At 42.2% G+C, this 15,612-nt stretch overlaps 9 non-coding genes and 1 pseudogene across 9 annotated transcripts; all 10 read right to left on the reverse strand.

The window, feature by feature from the left end:
• Positions 1-667: 667 nt before the first annotated feature.
• Positions 668-858, reverse strand: LOC141179377 (U2 spliceosomal RNA). Its single transcript, XR_012255399.1, has one exon. It is a non-coding gene; the product is annotated as a U2 spliceosomal RNA (small nuclear RNA).
• Positions 859-1,973: 1,115 nt separating this feature from the next.
• LOC141179560 (U2 spliceosomal RNA) lies at positions 1,974-2,164 on the reverse strand. The gene has a single exon (XR_012255563.1). It is a non-coding gene; the product is annotated as a U2 spliceosomal RNA (small nuclear RNA).
• Positions 2,165-3,282: 1,118 nt separating this feature from the next.
• On the reverse strand, positions 3,283-3,473 carry LOC141179447 (U2 spliceosomal RNA). Its single transcript, XR_012255461.1, has one exon. It is a non-coding gene; the product is annotated as a U2 spliceosomal RNA (small nuclear RNA).
• Positions 3,474-4,588: 1,115 nt separating this feature from the next.
• LOC141179378 (U2 spliceosomal RNA) lies at positions 4,589-4,779 on the reverse strand. Its single transcript, XR_012255400.1, has one exon. It is a non-coding gene; the product is annotated as a U2 spliceosomal RNA (small nuclear RNA).
• Positions 4,780-5,894: 1,115 nt separating this feature from the next.
• LOC141179381 (U2 spliceosomal RNA) lies at positions 5,895-6,085 on the reverse strand. The gene has a single exon (XR_012255401.1). It is a non-coding gene; the product is annotated as a U2 spliceosomal RNA (small nuclear RNA).
• Positions 6,086-7,203: 1,118 nt separating this feature from the next.
• Positions 7,204-7,394, reverse strand: LOC141179561 (U2 spliceosomal RNA). The gene has a single exon (XR_012255564.1). It is a non-coding gene; the product is annotated as a U2 spliceosomal RNA (small nuclear RNA).
• A 1,116-nt stretch (positions 7,395-8,510) lies between these two features.
• On the reverse strand, positions 8,511-8,701 carry LOC141179382 (U2 spliceosomal RNA). The gene has a single exon (XR_012255402.1). It is a non-coding gene; the product is annotated as a U2 spliceosomal RNA (small nuclear RNA).
• Positions 8,702-9,817: 1,116 nt separating this feature from the next.
• On the reverse strand, positions 9,818-10,008 carry LOC141179383 (U2 spliceosomal RNA). The gene has a single exon (XR_012255403.1). It is a non-coding gene; the product is annotated as a U2 spliceosomal RNA (small nuclear RNA).
• A 1,118-nt stretch (positions 10,009-11,126) lies between these two features.
• Positions 11,127-11,317, reverse strand: LOC141179385 (U2 spliceosomal RNA). Its single transcript, XR_012255405.1, has one exon. It is a non-coding gene; the product is annotated as a U2 spliceosomal RNA (small nuclear RNA).
• A 1,115-nt stretch (positions 11,318-12,432) lies between these two features.
• On the reverse strand, positions 12,433-12,658 carry LOC141179789 (U2 spliceosomal RNA; annotated as a pseudogene).
• Positions 12,659-15,612: the final 2,954 nt, after the last annotated feature.

Genomic DNA, 15,612 nt, shown 5'->3' on the forward strand with positions numbered 1-15,612 from the left:
ACTGCAGGCAGGATACCTGGCTGGCTGAATGTCGCTGAGAAGCTCACAGAGACCGCCATAAGCAACAGTTTAACAGAATGCCACAGACTAATCAACCAAACTTTTTGGGTTGGGTTCTCTTTTATAGTCTGCAGACATTAAATGAAAGAAGTCAGTGTTCCAGCAGAAGGAGACAACGTTTCAGAAAAGGCATTGTAGCAAACCAAAAAAGAAATTTTAAGCGCAGCAGAGTAACCAGCGCACATACCTGTTAGCTCAGGTGAGTTTAAAAGGCTGCTGTTGATAACAAGGGCATTTGCTAAATAGATGGTGTGTGTGCAACAATATACTGAAAGGTCAATTATATTGTGCAGCTTATCTCACCACCTGTAGTTATTTAGGTGAAAGCTCCAAAATGCTTGCCTAATATGTCTGTTTATCCAAAAGGAAGTAAAAAGGGAGAGCTAGAAAGATAGCATTGCATCACATTACATGGCAATGCAATGCACAGTTGCTGAAGTTGAACCAAAATGAGCTTGTAATCTGGCTTCTGCAACTTTGAACATGAAAAATCCAATGAGGAGAAGAAAAGCAAAGCCAAAGAGTCCATCCCAAAATCCGACAAACAAGCAAAATGAACAAAAAACATTGAATTCAATTCTTTCTGATTTTAGAAACTGCATTAAAGAAGGGGTGCACCGGTCCTGGAGATACTGCAATACCAGGTCAATGCGTGGAGTGGACAGAGCAAGCTCTTTTTCCATCTCCCTGTTCTAAAAATCCATTTAATATATGGTCCCCAGATAGGGGACGTATCAGATATTAAACTGATAAGAACAGATACTACACTTGATCTTAGCCAAAAGGCCGAGAAGCGATAACCAGAATTGGTTTCAAACTACGGAGCCACCCAAGGATCCTGAAAAGTCCATTTGTGGAGATGAGCTCCTGGACTCCCGTTAAGAAGACATGTTGTCAACCTCTAGATCCCTTACATGCCTGCACTTTTCGGCTTGCTGCTGCTGCAATCCACGCGTTTTAGATCTGCATAACTCCACCTCTTTAAACACAGCACCTTCACCCCCTGCTGTTCCCACCCGCCTCAACACCGTTGGAAGGGAGGAGAACCAATTAAGGCGGGGGGTGGGGTGGAACGAGCAGCTGTCTACCCTTAGCAGGAGGGCTCCTGATTACATACCTCTCCTGCTGCTGCTGCTGCTGGCTGTCCAGCAGCAGACTGAAGGTGGCTGCTGCTGTGCACAGGTATATAAAGGCTCAGAGCCTATTATGACACGCGCAGCCAGCGTTCCATTGCCACATTCCATCTACTGCAGGCAGGATACCTGGCTGGCTGAATGTCGCTGAGAAGCTCACAGAGACCGCCATAAGCAACAGTTTAACAGAATGCCACAGACTAATCAACCAAACTTTTTGGGTTGGGTTCTCTTTTATAGTCTGCAGGCATAAAATGAAAGAAGTCAGTGTTCCAGCAGAAGGAGACAACGTTTCAGAAAAGGCATTGTAGCAAACCAAAAAAGAAATTTTAAGCGCAGCAGAGTAACCAGCGCACATACCTGTTAGCTCAGGTGAGTTTAAAAGGCTGCTGTTGATAACAAGGGCATTTGCTAAATAGATGGTGTGTGTGCAACAATATACTGAAAGGTCAATTATATTGTGCAGCTTATCTCACCACCTGTAGTTATTTAGGTGAAAGCTCCAAAATGCTTGCCTAATATGTCTGTTTATCCAAAAGGAAGTAAAAAGGGAGAGCTAGAAAGATAGCATTGCATCACATTACATGGCAATGCAATGCACAGTTGCTGAAGTTGAACCAAAATGAGCTTGTAATCTGGCTTCTGCAACTTTGAACATGAAAAATCCAATGAGGAGAAGAAAAGCAAAGCCAAAGAGTCCATCCCAAAATCCGACAAACAAGCAAAATGAACAAAAAACATTGAATTCAATTCTTTCTGATTTTAGAAACTGCATTAAAGAAGGGGTGCACCGGTCCTGGAGATACTGCAATACCAGGTCAATGCGTGGAGTGGACAGAGCAAGCTCTTTTTCCATCTCCCTGTTCTAAAAATCCATTTAATATATGGTCCCCAGATAGGGGACGTATCAGATATTAAACTGATAAGAACAGATACTACACTTAATCTTAGCCAAAAGGCCGAGAAGCGATAACCAGAATTGGTTTCAAACTACGGAGCCACCCAAGGATCCTGAAAAGTCCATTTGTGGAGATGAGCTCCTGGACTCCCGTTAAGAAGACATGTTGTCAACCTCTAGATCCCTTACATGCCTGCACTTTTCGGCTTGCTGCTGCTGCAATCCACGCGTTTTAGATCTGCATAACTCCACCTCTTTAAACACAGCACCTTCACCCCCTGCTGTTCCCACCCGCCTCAACACCGTTGGAAGGGAGGAGAACCAATTAAGGCGGGGGGTGGGGTGGAACGAGCAGCTGTCTACCCTTAGCAGGAGGGCTCCTGATTACATACCTCTCCTGCTGCTGCTGCTGCTGCTGGCTGTCCAGCAGCAGACTGAAGGTGGCTGCTGCTGTGCACAGGTATATAAAGGCTCAGAGCCTATTATGACACGCGCAGCCAGCGTTCCATTGCCACATTCCATCTACTGCAGGCAGGATACCTGGCTGGCTGAATGTCGCTGAGAAGCTCACAGAGACCGCCATAAGCAACAGTTTAACAGAATGCCACAGACTAATCAACCAAACTTTTTGGGTTGGGTTCTCTTTTATAGTCTGCAGGCATTAAATGAAAGAAGTCAGTGTTCCAGCAGAAGGAGACAACGTTTCAGAAAAGGCATTGTAGCAAACCAAAAAAGAAATTTTAAGCGCAGCAGAGTAACCAGCGCACATACCTGTTAGCTCAGGTGAGTTTAAAAGGCTGCTGTTGATAACAAGGGCATTTGCTAAATAGATGGTGTGTGTGCAACAATATACTGAAAGGTCAATTATATTGTGCAGCTTATCTAACCACCTGTAGTTATTTAGGTGAAAGCTCCAAAATGCTTGCCTAATATGTCTGTTTATCCAAAAGGAAGTAAAAAGGGAGAGCTAGAAAGATAGCATTGCATCACATTACATGGCAATGCAATGCACAGTTGCTGAAGTTGAACCAAAATGAGCTTGTAATCTGGCTTCTGCAACTTTGAACATGAAAAATCCAATGAGGAGAAGAAAAGCAAAGCCAAAGAGTCCATCCCAAAATCCGACAAACAAGCAAAATGAACAAAAAACATTGAATTCAATTCTTTCTGATTTTAGAAACTGCATTAAAGAAGGGGTGCACCGGTCCTGGAGATACTGCAATACCAGGTCAATGCGTGGAGTGGACAGAGCAAGCTCTTTTTCCATCTCCCTGTTCTAAAAATCCATTTAATATATGGTCCCCAGATAGGGAACGTATCAGATATTAAACTGATAAGAACAGATACTACACTTGATCTTAGCCAAAAGGCCGAGAAGCGATAACCAGAATTGGTTTCAAACTACGGAGCCACCCAAGGATCCTGAAAAGTCCATTTGTGGAGATGAGCTCCTGGACTCCCGTTAAGAAGACATGTTGTCAACCTCTAGATCCCTTACATGCCTGCACTTTTCGGCTTGCTGCTGCTGCAATCCACGCGTTTTAGATCTGCATAACTCCACCTCTTTAAACACAGCACCTTCACCCCCTGCTGTTCCCACCCGCCTCAACACCGTTGGAAGGGAGGAGAACCAATTAAGGCGGGGGGTGGGGTGGAACGAGCAGCTGTCTACCCTTAGCAGGAGGGCTCCTGATTACATACCTCTCCTGCTGCTGCTGCTGCTGGCTGTCCAGCAGCAGACTGAAGGTGGCTGCTGCTGTGCACAGGTATATAAAGGCTCAGAGCCTATTATGACACGCGCAGCCAGCGTTCCATTGCCACATTCCATCTACTGCAGGCAGGATACCTGGCTGGCTGAATGTCGCTGAGAAGCTCACAGAGACCGCCATAAGCAACAGTTTAACAGAATGCCACAGACTAATCAACCAAACTTTTTGGGTTGGGTTCTCTTTTATAGTCTGCAGACATTAAATGAAAGAAGTCAGTGTTCCAGCAGAAGGAGACAACGTTTCAGAAAAGGCATTGTAGCAAACCAAAAAAGAAATTTTAAGCGCAGCAGAGTAACCAGCGCACATACCTGTTAGCTCAGGTGAGTTTAAAAGGCTGCTGTTGATAACAAGGGCATTTGCTAAATAGATGGTGTGTGTGCAACAATATACTGAAAGGTCAATTATATTGTGCAGCTTATCTCACCACCTGTAGTTATTTAGGTGAAAGCTCCAAAATGCTTGCCTAATATGTCTGTTTATCCAAAAGGAAGTAAAAAGGGAGAGCTAGAAAGATAGCATTGCATCACATTACATGGCAATGCAATGCACAGTTGCTGAAGTTGAACCAAAATGAGCTTGTAATCTGGCTTCTGCAACTTTGAACATGAAAAATCCAATGAGGAGAAGAAAAGCAAAGCCAAAGAGTCCATCCCAAAATCCGACAAACAAGCAAAATGAACAAAAAACATTGAATTCAATTCTTTCTGATTTTAGAAACTGCATTAAAGAAGGGGTGCACCGGTCCTGGAGATACTGCAATACCAGGTCAATGCGTGGAGTGGACAGAGCAAGCTCTTTTTCCATCTCCCTGTTCTAAAAATCCATTTAATATATGGTCCCCAGATAGGGGACGTATCAGATATTAAACTGATAAGAACAGATACTACACTTGATCTTAGCCAAAAGGCCGAGAAGCGATAACCAGAATTGGTTTCAAACTACGGAGCCACCCAAGGATCCTGAAAAGTCCATTTGTGGAGATGAGCTCCTGGACTCCCGTTAAGAAGACATGTTGTCAACCTCTAGATCCCTTACATGCCTGCACTTTTCGGCTTGCTGCTGCTGCAATCCACGCGTTTTAGATCTGCATAACTCCACCTCTTTAAACACAGCACCTTCACCCCCTGCTGTTCCCACCCGCCTCAACACCGTTGGAAGGGAGGAGAACCAATTAAGGCGGGGGGTGGGGTGGAACGAGCAGCTGTCTACCCTTAGCAGGAGGGCTCCTGATTACATACCTCTCCTGCTGCTGCTGCTGCTGGCTGTCCAGCAGCAGACTGAAGGTGGCTGCTGCTGTGCACAGGTATATAAAGGCTCAGAGCCTATTATGACACGCGCAGCCAGCGTTCCATTGCCACATTCCATCTACTGCAGGCAGGATACCTGGCTGGCTGAATGTCGCTGAGAAGCTCACAGAGACCGCCATAAGCAACAGTTTAACAGAATGCCACAGACTAATCAACCAAACTTTTTGGGTTGGGTTCTCTTTTATAGTCTGCAGGCATTAAATGAAAGAAGTCAGTGTTCCAGCAGAAGGAGACAACGTTTCAGAAAAGGCATTGTAGCAAACCAAAAAAGAAATTTTAAGCGCAGCAGAGTAACCAGCGCACATACCTGTTAGCTCAGGTGAGTTTAAAAGGCTGCTGTTGATAACAAGGGCATTTGCTAAATAGATGGTGTGTGTGCAACAATATACTGAAAGGTCAATTATATTGTGCAGCTTATCTCACCACCTGTAGTTATTTAGGTGAAAGCTCCAAAATGCTTGCCTAATATGTCTGTTTATCCAAAAGGAAGTAAAAAGGGAGAGCTAGAAAGATAGCATTGCATCACATTACATGGCAATGCAATGCACAGTTGCTGAAGTTGAACCAAAATGAGCTTGTAATCTGGCTTCTGCAACTTTGAACATGAAAAATCCAATGAGGAGAAGAAAAGCAAAGCCAAAGAGTCCATCCCAAAATCCGACAAACAAGCAAAATGAACAAAAAACATTGAATTCAATTCTTTCTGATTTTAGAAACTGCATTAAAGAAGGGGTGCACCGGTCCTGGAGATACTGCAATACCAGGTCAATGCGTGGAGTGGACAGAGCAAGCTCTTTTTCCATCTCCCTGTTCTAAAAATCCATTTAATATATGGTCCCCAGATAGGGGACGTATCAGATATTAAACTGATAAGAACAGATACTACACTTGATCTTAGCCAAAAGGCCGAGAAGCGATAACCAGAATTGGTTTCAAACTACGGAGCCACCCAAGGATCCTGAAAAGTCCATTTGTGGAGATGAGCTCCTGGACTCCCGTTAAGAAGACATGTTGTCAACCTCTAGATCCCTTACATGCCTGCACTTTTCGGCTTGCTGCTGCTGCAATCCACGCGTTTTAGATCTGCATAACTCCACCTCTTTAAACACAGCACCTTCACCCCCTGCTGTTCCCACCCGCCTCAACACCGTTGGAAGGGAGGAGAACCAATTAAGGCGGGGGGTGGGGTGGAACGAGCAGCTGTCTACCCTTAGCAGGAGGGCTCCTGATTACATACCTCTCCTGCTGCTGCTGCTGCTGCTGGCTGTCCAGCAGCAGACTGAAGGTGGCTGCTGCTGTGCACAGGTATATAAAGGCTCAGAGCCTATTATGACACGCGCAGCCAGCGTTCCATTGCCACATTCCATCTACTGCAGGCAGGATACCTGGCTGGCTGAATGTCGCTGAGAAGCTCACAGAGACCGCCATAAGCAACAGTTTAACAGAATGCCACAGACTAATCAACCAAACTTTTTGGGTTGGGTTCTCTTTTATAGTCTGCAGGCATTAAATGAAAGAAGTCAGTGTTCCAGCAGAAGGAGACAACGTTTCAGAAAAGGCATTGTAGCAAACCAAAAAAGAAATATTAAGCGCAGCAGAGTAACCAGCGCACATACCTGTTAGCTCAGGTGAGTTTAAAAGGCTGCTGTTGATAACAAGGGCATTTGCTAAATAGATGGTGTGTGTGCAACAATATACTGAAAGGTCAATTATATTGTGCAGCTTATCTCACCACCTGTAGTTATTTAGGTGAAAGCTCCAAAATGCTTGCCTAATATGTCTGTTTATCCAAAAGGAAGTAAAAAGGGAGAGCTAGAAAGATAGCATTGCATCACATTACATGGCAATGCAATGCACAGTTGCTGAAGTTGAACCAAAATGAGCTTGTAATCTGGCTTCTGCAACTTTGAACATGAAAAATCCAATGAGGAGAAGAAAAGCAAAGCCAAAGAGTCCATCCCAAAATCCGACAAACAAGCAAAATGAACAAAAAACATTGAATTCAATTCTTTCTGATTTTAGAAACTGTATTAAAGAAGGGGTGCACCGGTCCTGGAGATACTGCAATACCAGGTCAATGCGTGGAGTGGACAGAGCAAGCTCTTTTTCCATCTCCCTGTTCTAAAAATCCATTTAATATATGGTCCCCAGATAGGGGACGTATCAGATATTAAACTGATAAGAACAGATACTACACTTAATCTTAGCCAAAAGGCCGAGAAGCGATAACCAGAATTGGTTTCAAACTACGGAGCCACCCAAGGATCCTGAAAAGTCCATTTGTGGAGATGAGCTCCTGGACTCCCGTTAAGAAGACATGTTGTCAACCTCTAGATCCCTTACATGCCTGCACTTTTCGGCTTGCTGCTGCTGCAATCCACGCGTTTTAGATCTGCATATCTCCACCTCTTTAAACACAGCACCTTCACCCCCTGCTGTTCCCACCCGCCTCAACACCGTTGGAAGGGAGGAGAACCAATTAAGGCGGGGGGTGGGGTGGAACGAGCAGCTGTCTACCCTTAGCAGGAGGGCTCCTGATTACATACCTCTCCTGCTGCTGCTGCTGCTGCTGGCTGTCCAGCAGCAGACTGAAGGTGGCTGCTGCTGTGCACAGGTATATAAAGGCTCAGAGCCTATTATGACACGCGCAGCCAGCGTTCCATTGCCACATTCCATCTACTGCAGGCAGGATACCTGGCTGGCTGAATGTCGCTGAGAAGCTCACAGAGACCGCCATAAGCAACAGTTTAACAGAATGCCACAGACTAATCAACCAAACTTTTTGGGTTGGGTTCTCTTTTATAGTCTGCAGGCATTAAATGAAAGAAGTCAGTGTTCCAGCAGAAGGAGACAACGTTTCAGAAAAGGCATTGTAGCAAACCAAAAAAGAAATTTTAAGCGCAGCAGAGTAACCAGCGCACATACCTGTTAGCTCAGGTGAGTTTAAAAGGCTGCTGTTGATAACAAGGGCATTTGCTAAATAGATGGTGTGTGCAACAATATACTGAAAGGTCAATTATATTGTGCAGCTTATCTCACCACCTGTAGTTATTTAGGTGAAAGCTCCAAAATGCTTGCCTAATATGTCTGTTTATCCAAAAGGAAGTAAAAAGGGAGAGCTAGAAAGATAGCATTGCATCACATTACATGGCAATGCAATGCACAGTTGCTGAAGTTGAACCAAAATGAGCTTGTAATCTGGCTTCTGCAACTTTGAACATGAAAAATCCAATGAGGAGAAGAAAAGCAAAGCCAAAGAGTCCATCCCAAAATCCGACAAACAAGCAAAATGAACAAAAAACATTGAATTCAATTCTTTCTGATTTTAGAAACTGCATTAAAGAAGGGGTGCACCGGTCCTGGAGATACTGCAATACCAGGTCAATGCGTGGAGTGGACAGAGCAAGCTCTTTTTCCATCTCCCTGTTCTAAAAATCCATTTAATATATGGTCCCCAGATAGGGGACGTATCAGATATTAAACTGATAAGAACAGATACTACACTTGATCTTAGCCAAAAGGCCGAGAAGCGATAACCAGAAATGGTTTCAAACTACGGAGCCACCCAAGGATCCTGAAAAGTCCATTTGTGGAGATGAGCTCCTGGACTCCCGTTAAGAAGACATGTTGTCAACCTCTAGATCCCTTACATGCCTGCACTTTTCGGCTTGCTGCTGCTGCAATCCACGCGTTTTAGATCTGCATAACTCCACCTCTTTAAACACAGCACCTTCACCCCCTGCTGTTCCCACCCGCCTCAACACCGTTGGAAGGGAGGAGAACCAATTAAGGCGGGGGGTGGGGTGGAACGAGCAGCTGTCTACCCTTAGCAGGAGGGCTCCTGATTACATACCTCTCCTGCTGCTGCTGCTGCTGCTGGCTGTCCAGCAGCAGACTGAAGGTGGCTGCTGCTGTGCACAGGTATATAAAGGCTCAGAGCCTATTATGACACGCGCAGCCAGCGTTCCATTGCCACATTCCATCTACTGCAGGCAGGATACCTGGCTGGCTGAATGTCGCTGAGAAGCTCACAGAGACCGCCATAAGCAACAGTTTAACAGAATGCCACAGACTAATCAACCAAACTTTTTGGGTTGGGTTCTCTTTTATAGTCTGCAGGCATTAAATGAAAGAAGTCAGTGTTCCAGCAGAAGGAGACAACGTTTCAGAAAAGGCATTGTAGCAAACCAAAAAAGAAATTTTAAGCGCAGCAGAGTAACCAGCGCACATACCTGTTAGCTCAGGTGAGTTTAAAAGGCTGCTGTTGATAACAAGGGCATTTGCTAAATAGATGGTGTGTGCAACAATATACTGAAAGGTCAATTATATTGTGCAGCTTATCTCACCACCTGTAGTTATTTAGGTGAAAGCTCCAAAATGCTTGCCTAATATGTCTGTTTATCCAAAAGGAAGTAAAAAGGGAGAGCTAGAAAGATAGCATTGCATCACATTACATGGCAATGCAATGCACAGTTGCTGAAGTTGAACCAAAATGAGCTTGTAATCTGGCTTCTGCAACTTTGAACATGAAAAATCCAATGAGGAGAAGAAAAGCAAAGCCAAAGAGTCCATCCCAAAATCCGACAAACAAGCAAAATGAACAAAAAACATTGAATTCAATTCTTTCTGATTTTAGAAACTGCATTAAAGAAGGGGTGCACCGGTCCTGGAGATACTGCAATACCAGGTCAATGCGTGGAGTGGACAGAGCAAGCTCTTTTTCCATCTCCCTGTTCTAAAAATCCATTTAATATATGGTCCCCAGATAGGGGACGTATCAGATATTAAACTGATAAGAACAGATACTACACTTGATCTTAGCCAAAAGGCCGAGAAGCGATAACCAGAAATGGTTTCAAACTACGGAGCCACCCAAGGATCCTGAAAAGTCCATTTGTGGAGATGAGCTCCTGGACTCCCGTTAAGAAGACATGTTGTCAACCTCTAGATCCCTTACATGCCTGCACTTTTCGGCTTGCTGCTGCTGCAATCCACGCGTTTTAGATCTGCATAACTCCACCTCTTTAAACACAGCACCTTCACCCCCTGCTGTTCCCACCCGCCTCAACACCGTTGGAAGGGAGGAGAACCAATTAAGGCGGGGGGTGGGGTGGAACGAGCAGCTGTCTACCCTTAGCAGGAGGGCTCCTGATTACATACCTCTCCTGCTGCTGCTGCTGCTGCTGGCTGTCCAGCAGCAGACTGAAGGTGGCTGCTGCTGTGCACAGGTATATAAAGGCTCAGAGCCTATTATGACACGCGCAGCCAGCGTTCCATTGCCACATTCCATCTACTGCAGGCAGGATACCTGGCTGGCTGAATGTCGCTGAGAAGCTCACAGAGACCGCCATAAGCAACAGTTTAACAGAATGCCACAGACTAATCAACTAAACTTTTTGGGTTGGGTTCTCTTTTATAGTCTGCAGGCATTAAATGAAAGAAGTCAGTGTTCCAGCAGAAGGAGACAACGTTTCAGAAAAGGCATTGTAGCAAACCAAAAAAGAAATTTTAAGCGCAGCAGAGTAACCAGCGCACATACCTGTTAGCTCAGGTGAGTTTAAAAGGCTGCTGTTGATAACAAGGGCATTTGCTAAATAGATGGTGTGTGTGCAACAATATACTGAAAGGTCAATTATATTGTGCAGCTTATCTCACCACCTGTAGTTATTTAGGTGAAAGCTCCAAAATGCTTGCCTAATATGTCTGTTTATCCAAAAGGAAGTAAAAAGGGAGAGCTAGAAAGATAGCATTGCATCACATTACATGGCAATGCAATGCACAGTTGCTGAAGTTGAACCAAAATGAGCTTGTAATCTGGCTTCTGCAACTTTGAACATGAAAAATCCAATGAGGAGAAGAAAAGCAAAGCCAAAGAGTCCATCCCAAAATCCGACAAACAAGCAAAATGAACAAAAAACATTGAATTCAATTCTTTCTGATTTTAGAAACTGCATTAAAGAAGGGGTGCACCGGTCCTGGAGATACTGCAATACCAGGTCAATGCGTGGAGTGGACAGAGCAAGCTCTTTTTCCATCTCCCTGTTCTAAAAATCCATTTAATATATGGTCCCCAGATAGGGGACGTATCAGATATTAAACTGATAAGAACAGATACTACACTTGATCTTAGCCAAAAGGCCGAGAAGCGATAACCAGAATTGGTTTCAAACTACGGAGCCACCCAAGGATCCTGAAAAGTCCATTTGTGGAGATGAGCTCCTGGACTCCCGTTAAGAAGACATGTTGTCAACCTCTAGATCCCTTACATGCCTGCACTTTTCGGCTTGCTGCTGCTGCAATCCACGCGTTTTAGATCTGCATAACTCCACCTCTTTAAACACAGCACCTTCACCCCCTGCTGTTCCCACCCGCCTCAACACCGTTGGAAGGGAGGAGAACCAATTAAGGCGGGGGGTGGGGTGGAACGAGCAGCTGTCTACCCTTAGCAGGAGGGCTCCTGATTACATACCTCTCCTGCTGCTGCTGCTGCTGGCTGTCCAGCAGCAGACTGAAGGTGGCTGCTGCTGTGCACAGGTATATAAAGGCTCAGAGCCTATTATGACACGCGCAGCCAGCGTTCCATTGCCACATTCCATCTACTGCAGGCAGGATACCTGGCTGGCTGAATGTCGCTGAGAAGCTCACAGAGACCGCCATAAGCAACAGTTTAACAGAATGCCACAGACTAATCAACCAAACTTTTTGGGTTGGGTTCTCTTTTATAGTCTGCAGGCATTAAATGAAAGAAGTCAGTGTTCCAGCAGAAGGAGACAACGTTTCAGAAAAGGCATTGTAGCAAACCAAAAAAGAAATTTTAAGCGCAGCAGAGTAACCAGCGCACATACCTGTTAGCTCAGGTGAGTTTAAAAGGCTGCTGTTGATAACAAGGGCATTTGCTAAATAGATGGTGTGTGTGCAACAATATACTGAAAGGTCAATTATATTGTGCAGCTTATCTCACCACCTGTAGTTATTTAGGTGAAAGCTCCAAAATGCTTGCCTAATATGTCTGTTTATCCAAAAGGAAGTAAAAAGGGAGAGCTAGAAAGATAGCATTGCATCACATTACATGGCAATGCAATGCACAGTTGCTGAAGTTGAACCAAAATGAGCTTGTAATCTGGCTTCTGCAACTTTGAACATGAAAAATCCAATGAGGAGAAGAAAAGCAAAGCCAAAGAGTCCATCCCAAAATCCGACAAACAAGCAAAATGAACAAAAAACATTGAATTCAATTCTTTCTGATTTTAGAAACTGCATTAAAGAAGGGGTGCACCGGTCCTGGAGATACTGCAATACCAGGTCAATGCGTGGAGTGGACAGAGCAAGCTCTTTTTCCATCTCCCTGTTCTAAAAATCCATTTAATATATGGTCCCCAGATAGGGGACGTATCAGATATTAAACTGATAAGAACAGATTTTTTTTTTTTTTTTTTTTTTTTTTTTTTTTACACTGCAGATTACAAAGTCTTGGAATCAACAAAAAGATAAGAAGACTCAAATCCATCATCGTGCATTCTACCAATTTTAATACTTCTCCAAATCTTTTATTTTCCTTTTTCTTTTATATATATATATTTATTTATTTTTTCCCTCTTTTTTTTTTTTTTTTAAAAATTATATAGTTTTGGCTATTTTTTTTTGTTTGTTTTTGTTCTTCTTTTTTTGTTTTTCCACAGGTTTTCAAAAAATCAAATCTTACAAGGTAAGTTCATTCCATTTACATTGTTTCCATTTCTCATTTGCTTTCACCTTGCCAAGCGTCATTTTGTCCCTCCAGAAATACATGTACAAATAACTTAGACATAATTTAATACACTGGTCGACTGTTACTTCCTTATGTTTAAACACTAAAATGTTCCTTGCTTTCCACAATGCCGCCTTCACACATGCAATAATAATCCATACAATTTTAAAATCCTCCTCTCTTATCCCCATCCCATAAAATACTCTGTTAAAATCCAAAAAATTAACAGTACTCACAGCTCTCACTATATTGCACACTTTCCTCCATATTGTCTGTGCAAAATTACAATTCCAGAAGATGTGCATGGGTGTTTCACTATTCCCACACCTGGATCTTGGGCACACTTCAGATCTTACCAACCCACGCCTGTGTTGGAACTCACGGGTTGGCAGGCAGTCTTTTACTATACACCAGAGTAAATCCCTGTGTTCATTAGATAACACACTATAATTTACATTCATCCAGATTCTTTCCACAATTTTGAATGAAAAATGTTCCACAGGACTGATACCTATTCTCTCTTCCAGGATTTTTAGGATTTTTTTATGGCATTTAAGAACATTTATTTCGACCATCTTAAGTTTAAAATCTCTTAAAATTTTTTCTAAAACAATATAATTTCCTGGAGGTAAAAACCTATAAGGCCTATTTAGAGACATCTCCAACCATTTATAATTTCTAATATAGAAACCTAAATTATATATAGAAAACAACTTTAGCTTAGAGCCTGGTCCTAATAAAGTGCATACACAGTTCGCTACATACTTTGCATTTAAAAAGGACCTAATATCCGGAAAACCTTTCCCACCTTTTTTCTTTGATTTATATATCTCCTCTCTCTTTACTCTTTCCATCTTGGATCTCCATAAAAAATTAAAACATACCTTAATAACTCTCTTCATGATATTATTTTGGGGGATAAAAACTGTTGAGACATATAAAAACATTGGGAGTAAAACCTGTCTAATAATTAAAATTTTTCCTTCCAGGGTAAGATCTCTCAACTGCCAGAAAGTAATCTTTTTCTTAACTCTTTCCAGCAGAGACTCCCAATTTCTTACATTACCACCTGACTCTGAGAAATAAATACCTAAAATTTTTACTTCATTCATTCTTGTTAATTTACACTCAGAATCTACAATAAAATCACCAACAGTTAAAATACCAGATTTTTCCATGTTAATTTTAAAACCCGATGCGCCCCCAAACCAATCCACTGTTCTTATGGCTCTGTTCATGCTTCTAGTGTCTTTAACTAAAACCGTCACATCATCCATATATGCCACCACTTTAACTTGTTCATTGCAACTCCCGGGAATAAAAAAACCATTGATTACCTTATCTCTCCTAAAAGCTGCTAAAAGTGGTTCAATTGCACAAATAAAAAGAATAGGGGATAAGGGACACCCCTGTTTAACGCCACAGTTTATTTTTACATTATCAGATAAAAAACCATTAATAGATATTTTGCTAAAACATGATTTGTAAAGAGATTTAATACGTTTGCTAAAAACATCCGGGCATCCCATTTTCTCTAAAACTGCAAATAAAAAATCATGGGCAACTCTATCGTACGCTTTTTCAAAATCCAAAGTAATTAGAGCAAGCTTTTGTTTTCTGTCTAAAACATCCCATAAAACATCCCTGATTAAAATCAATGAGTCGCTGATTCTCCGATTTGGCACTGCACACGTCTGATCCACTTCTATTACTGAGCCGATTACCTTTTTTAATCTATTTGCTAGTAACTTTGCATATACCTTACAGTCCGTATTTAAAAGGGTTATTGGTCTCCAATTTTTAATCAGTTCTTTATTTCCTTTCTTAAATAATAAAACAATAAGACCCTCCCACCACGACTCTGGGACACTAAAAGATGCTTCTGCTTCTAAAATTACTTCATAAAAATCCTCACCCATGATCTCCCATAAACACTTGTAAAATTCAACAGGTAGTCCATCTGCTCCCGGCGTTTTGTTATTTTGTAGCGTATTAATTGTATTAAAAACTTCCTCTTTAGTAAAATTCCCTATTAAAAAAGATTTATCTTCCGCATTAAAATTTTTTTCCAGTCCTTCTAAAAAATGTTTTTTTAGAGACACATCCGTGTTTTTAACAGAAAATAAATCATCATAAAATTCTTTTGCTTTCATCTTCTTCCCCTCCAAACTTGTTTCTCCTTCCAAAACCTTCATATAATCCTTCTTGTCACATATTTTTTTAAAAAAGAATTTTGTGCATTTTTCATCCTCGTCTAAAACTTTTACTCGGGAATTAAAAATAATTTCTTTACCTTTTTCTTTCAGGCAGTTTTGGATCTTTTCTTTTGTTGTTCGGATCGCCTCCTGCAGATCACATCCGTTATTTTCGAGGTGAAAAAAACATTGCAGTTTAGCATTAAGATCATTATAAAAAATACGTTTTGCAGCAGCTTTCTTCTTTCCTTCTTTAATAAAAAATATTTTTACCTCCTTCTTGACAAAATCCCACCAATTAAAAATAGATTTAAAAAACGTTTTTTTTAGCTTCAGTTTTTCATACAGCTTTTTAAAACCTTCCATAACCACCTCGTCTTGTAGTAGGGATACATTAAATTTCCAGTGTGACGGTCTTTTATCCACATCTGATTCTATTTTAAAACTACATTCTATTATTTTATGATCTGAAAAAGGTGTTGAATGCGTTTTAAAACCTGAGC

Source organism: Phyllobates terribilis, unplaced genomic scaffold (assembly GCF_046119375.1).
Source record: "Phyllobates terribilis strain yellow unplaced genomic scaffold, ASM4611937v1 Scaffold_30__1_contigs__length_15301838, whole genome shotgun sequence".
Lineage (NCBI taxonomy): Eukaryota > Metazoa > Chordata > Amphibia > Anura > Dendrobatidae > Phyllobates > Phyllobates terribilis.